This window comes from Fulmarus glacialis, unplaced genomic scaffold (assembly GCF_000690835.1).
Source record: "Fulmarus glacialis isolate BGI_N327 unplaced genomic scaffold, ASM69083v1 scaffold47754, whole genome shotgun sequence".
Lineage (NCBI taxonomy): Eukaryota > Metazoa > Chordata > Aves > Procellariiformes > Procellariidae > Fulmarus > Fulmarus glacialis.
Window position 1 is genome coordinate 41143 of NW_009209684.1, and position 5864 is coordinate 47006.

The window sequence follows — 5864 nt, forward strand, 5'->3', positions numbered from 1 at the left end:
TGATTGCTACATTTAGCTCTTAAATCAATTCAAAATCTTGACAGAGGTTTGCTGAAGTCCCACAAATAATCAATAGAAGCTATTTTTATCTCTTAAATGAGTGAGGCTTTTAAAAATAATAAAGACATCTTTGTAATGACCGACCAAGCTGTTCCAGAGTTAGGTCTGTTGCTCTGTGTGGTTGGGGGTGGTGAGTGAAAGGGGTTATTTGGGCATTGCCTTTGTTCCATTCTGCAGGTTTATAACCCCAAAATAAAATTGCAAATGTTTCTGGCAGTCATCCTCCAGGCACAGATGGCTTTCCTCCCAGTTTTGGCAAGCCTGATTTCAGTATAAAACTGAGCAATTATTAGAAAGTGAAATATTGCATGATATAATAGCACTACCACCACCATCAACATCGTGACAAATGGAGCGTTCATTGTTTTTGGTGCTGTGTGAGAGAGCTAGTGCCACTGTATTACCCCTTCCTCTAAAACCTGTACCTTTGCTGCTGCTGGTGATGCATTGACAGAGGGATGGAACAGAGCAGATGCTTTAGCAAGGAACTGTGGCCATTTTCTCATTTGCGTTGGCTCTATATTTCAATGCAAATATCACTGAACAGGTGGCTGATGAGGCCCCTGTGGACTGTTTACAGTAAAGGTTACAACCAAAATCGATAGGCCTGAGATGCTTCTAATTCCATCTGGGAGATGTTCATCTTCCATCTGACTGTTCCCTCTCTGAACAGCAGCATCCTATTAATGCTGCAGTCATCGGGGATGTCTCACTCGGGTCAGCAGAAGGTTTCTCCTGCCTAGGCTTCCATTTGTTCTTTACATTTTCTTTTTGCACTGCGCTGGATCGAGCGGTGATGTTGATCTTGACAAGACAGGTTGCCAGCATTAAGCATGCTGAGTTTTGCCTACTGACTTGACACCTGCTACTACCGTTCGGCAGGCCGAGACTCATCAGTGCTGCCTGGGGGTTGTCCAGATCTTTTCAGCTTATCGCTTACTGAAGCAAGGGGTAGTGATGTTACATATCATAGCTGACATTATTGTGTGTGATGTACGGCCTTGTAAAGTTGCAAATAAGAGAGGAAAGCTGGTAAGGACTCACATTTGCACAAACCTGAACAAAATATGCAAGTACCCTGAAACTTGCTTGAAAAGTACTTTGTATTTTGGCTGAAATTTTATTTTAGAGATGCATTTTTGCAAGTCTTAATGGGAAGATCCACACTAAGGTCCATGTATCAGTGTTTCATCAAACTAGTAATGAAGTTTGTATTATTCTTTTTAATGAAGGTAATGCTGTTGCTTACTATATATGAGGCAAAATCACTCTCATTGGTGTCTTTCCCTTGGGCCTAATCGTCACGTCTGGCGTGCAGCCCACAGCAGCTGGGCAATGAGTAAGCAGTCCTGAATCCAATTAAAATGGTAGTAAAGCGTGTATAGAGGGCACCCATGCATTCCTCTTATGGTCAGGGAGAGCTTTTTGATACACACAGAAGATGAGAGGGAGTGTGCTTCATACACGTAATTTAGGGTCAACAGGGATGCCAGAAAGGTGGGGGCTTCCCTTGGGCATTGCCTCCCTCCCCCCACCGGCGTTCAGGAGCAACCCCTTCTTACCGCATGATTTGAAGAAGTACAGGTGATTACCCCAATGCATTCATGCACCAGCCTCTCTAGCATTAGGGCCAGCTACCTGGAGTGCTAGAGTGCTTTTTTGGCCACATGAAATGAATGGCCAGCTGTAAAGACAACAGGAGCAGGACAGGAGAGGAAAGATGAATGACGGCTGCACCATCAGTCACAAAAAGATGTTAGAGGTTGGTAGTGATGATGGGCACAGACCTGGCACTAAGTCTCTGTGGCCACCTGCACCACCATTCAGGTGACTGAGCAGCAATCGTTGGAGAAAGGACAACCCAAGCAAAAGAGCTGGCCTTCCCAGGCATTGTCCTGCCAATTCAATTGTAATGTCTGGCACTCCATGCTGTGTCTTGCTGATAGCCACTTGTGTCTCCTCTCTCTTGAGCTCCCCAAGCACCCGCTGAGCTTCTGTTCACTCACATCTGTCTGATCCCCTTGGCACCACTCAGCCTGGGCATTTTGCATGATCCCTTCTGCTGCCGGGTGCAGCCACGCGAGGTGGCTGAGCAGCAACTAGCCCACCACCCAAACAGGCGTAGACAAAGGATGCTCTTCTGAACAGCTCCACTCTGCCGGCCTAACTTTCCTCATTTTCTGGAAGCTGCAGCCTGCAGGTTGTACTCCTCTCTTTTTGTTGTTGTTGTTGCATTATTCCTAATTCCCTTCTCTGACTTGCACAGAACTCTTGTCTTTCACTTTCTAGGAACTGTGAATTTAAAGGGGTAAATAGCAGTAAAGGCGTCTTCCACTTCCAAAGGCTTAGCCAAAGGAGATGAAGGATGCTTGCCAGCATCGCATGGCAAATCTGTACCATAGCAGGGAACAGCAGTCAGGTCGGCCGACTGGTTTCTGCACTCTGCCTTTAGCGTGGCAAAGCATGTGCTGTGTAGATCAATACGTGCTTTTTTATGTATGGGTAGATAGATCTTGCTCTGTAAGTCTCTTTCAATGAGACGCTGGAGTAGGACTTGGGTTTCTGATTCTGCATGTCTTTAAAGCTCTTACCGCAGGAGAATCTCAAATCTTTTTGTTACCTCTGGTTATGCAACTCAAATCATCTTCCCTGCTTTTTTATGGTCCTTTTGTTTTTCCGAGGTTAAGAAATGCTGATTGTGATGGGAAGGGCTATTTGCTGAGTATTTCCAGGGTCAGTTCACAGAGGCTGCTACTTTTTCTGGTCATGCATTTTTTCTTATGCAGTAGTTCAAATTCATCCGGCTTCGGTTTTTAGTTTCCTCACTGGTTAAATGCTGTTCCTTCTTACTAGACTTACTGTCTTCTGAAGAGTGAGTTATTTCTACATGTTTGTAGAAACAAAAGAATTTGTTTAAGACAGTCATGGTTTTTTATGGCCATTAGGTTTTCTGGTCTTGCTTCATGCATAACACAGACCATTGCATTTTCTTTGGTAATTCTCACATTAAGCTTAATAATTTGTGGATCGAAGCGCAGCTGTCGTGTATGAACACAACCCATCATGGTATAAAGAAGGTTTGTAATAAATGAATATAACAAGATCTACCCATTACTGAGCAGGCTTACTGTGCCATGGGAAAATTCTGACATGGTTTCATACTTTGATTTTACTTGAAGTTACACTGGGCTTAGCTGAACGACAGTGAGGCCAAGGCAACAAAATGGGAGGTTTTCTAACAAAAAAACTTTCAATAGTTATTTATAGATGTGTCTACACAGTCATTGCTGTTGCTGTTTAATGTGTTCTCAAGATCAAATCTGGCCTTACAGTTTTATAGAGTTTACCAGGAAGTTAGCTCTTCTGTTTAGGATTTTTCATGTGATTTATATAACCTTTCTGGAACTTACAAACTGTAGATACAATAACATGGCAGCAGCCATGTAATCATTTCCTTAGCCCAGCAGCTGTTCTATATGCATTTTTACCCAGACTAGATGCTAGATTAGCTCACTAAATGCTAAAAATTTCAGACAGCAAAAAGCAGAGCTCGTCATGGTGGCTTCTTATTGGTTTAGATAGCCATGGATAGCCGCAGTGGAGGGCACTTGGCACAGAAAAATCAGACTTTTCTCCTTGATTTGGAATGATAGTTACTTCCTTAGCTTCAGAAACTCCTTCATGCCAGCAGCATGATATTTACAAAATTAAATGCCCCCATGTCAAGCATCTAGGGGGGGGCGGGGGGGGGATATGTGTATGTGAATATGGATATGTGTATTTATATGTGTACATAGGCATTGAGTGAGTAAATATAATAGTAATAGCAACTGTATTGTACTAGTATCCAAACATCCTACTTAGAGGTGGTTCACCTTTGGGCTCCAGTGTACAAACAGAAAAACTTACTCTGTCTAGGAAGGCAAAACTTTGATTTCTATATACATTAAGAAATCAGGAGGTTTATTTATACTTAATATAATATGACAAAGAGGAGGGAACACAGAAGTAACCAGAACAAGTTGTCTTATGCAGGTGTTTAAAATTATCAACTTCAGAAAGAAGAATCAGAGCACCAAAGTATCTTGCATGAAGTTATATTTGCAGTGGTCTTAGTCATGCAAGAAGCAGATTAGTTGGGGGTTTTTTGAAGCTTGGAAGAAATCTGATCTACTCCACAACTCAATGGCTACAAGTCATTGCATTAGACATAGATTATATAAGATGTTCTTAAACATTTGCAGGGCTGTATTTTATTAGCATATTTGCTAGTAAAAGAACACCACCAAAACTCACTCTTCTTGTCACCACTAGCTTCCTTCAACAGGAGCAGTAATCACGTTTTGAACAGAGAGAACTGGAGTTCTCAGAGCCAGTTCTCTCTCAACCAGTATGGCTTAATGTAGGCCAGATTGAACTGCAGTGTTCCACATTGACTGAAGATCTCTCCATAGATGTTTGCAAAACTTTTATTTGGAGACAGTGCCTGTACTCACTCAGCATCACTGTCTAGCTACTCATGCTTCATCAGACACTGCGTTGACAAGCACTTTTGATTAGAAAGTAGTTTCAGCACAGTTGCAAGTGAGAACATTTGCACCACTCCCAGGAGCCCAACCAGAGCTGAGTATTTGCTGAAAAAGGAATTTGTACTAAAAATAAGTGTGACCTTCTCGAATCAGCACTTTTCTGAAATTCCACTGAAAGAGTACGGCTCTTTCTACCATTGTAAGAACAGCAGAAGTAACATTATGTTTGAATAATTACCTCCTAGTAAAAAGCTGCCTTTGGATGCAACTTGAGACCTACTCAATGTTACTTTATTGGCACAGGCATTGGTACAGATGTGTAGTCCACTTGAATTGTTGACAGATTGAAGTAGACATTTTGCATTTACTTTGTATGGATTTGAATAACTATGTTAGCACTAGAGCAACAGAGAGTTATGCTTTTTTTCTCTCTTCTCCCACTTTTCTTCCCCAGAAGCTACTCTTAAGAATGACAGAGAATTTCATATACTTAAAAACCTACTAATCTAGTCTTTGTTAGAAGACAATATGTCAGTTCATTTGTCAGCTAATTCTTTGCAGGTAAAAGAAAAAAGATCTGGACTGATAACATGTACCTAAAATGACAAAGTAAGCGTGCTCAGCATTGTTCATTTTCCTGGAAGCTGTCTCCCGTATATATTTACGCAGGGCAGTGCACATGTCTGAATGAGAAGTAGGGAATGATGGTGCAGAATTGCCCATGGGAAAAGTCTTTCAAGCTCTGAAGTGGAGTGGCAGCGATATGCCTGCAGTACCATAACGCTTTCCTCATAGCGTACACACATTGTTAGATAGTGGATGATGTCCTGATAGAGAGTAACAGAAAGCAGCTATTCTTATGCTCCAGAGTCTCACTGTGAGCCAAGTGGTTTGAATTGTGAGGCTGCAGACTGATACTGTGGATGAATAAGGTTTAAGTGGAAGAATTGGATTGCTTGATAAGTTTCTTCCTGTTAAACTGTTGCTCCTCATGTGCGTTTCAGAAAAGACTTCTGCCTCGGACTGTAACAATTTCAAGAAGGAAAGAATTTCATTGTATTTGTGTATTAAGATAAGGCACTTTGTTTTGTCACTTTGCATTGTACCTACAGGGACAACATTTTTAAAGCAGGAAAATTACATTTCGAAAAATTGTGTAGAGGGAAAGGAATTAACCCCTTTAATGTGTGTATCTTACTTTTAATTCAAACCTTTTGAGGGAAACTGTGTTTCCAAGTATTATATTTACTCTGCTGCCTATTTCTACTTTCGGCA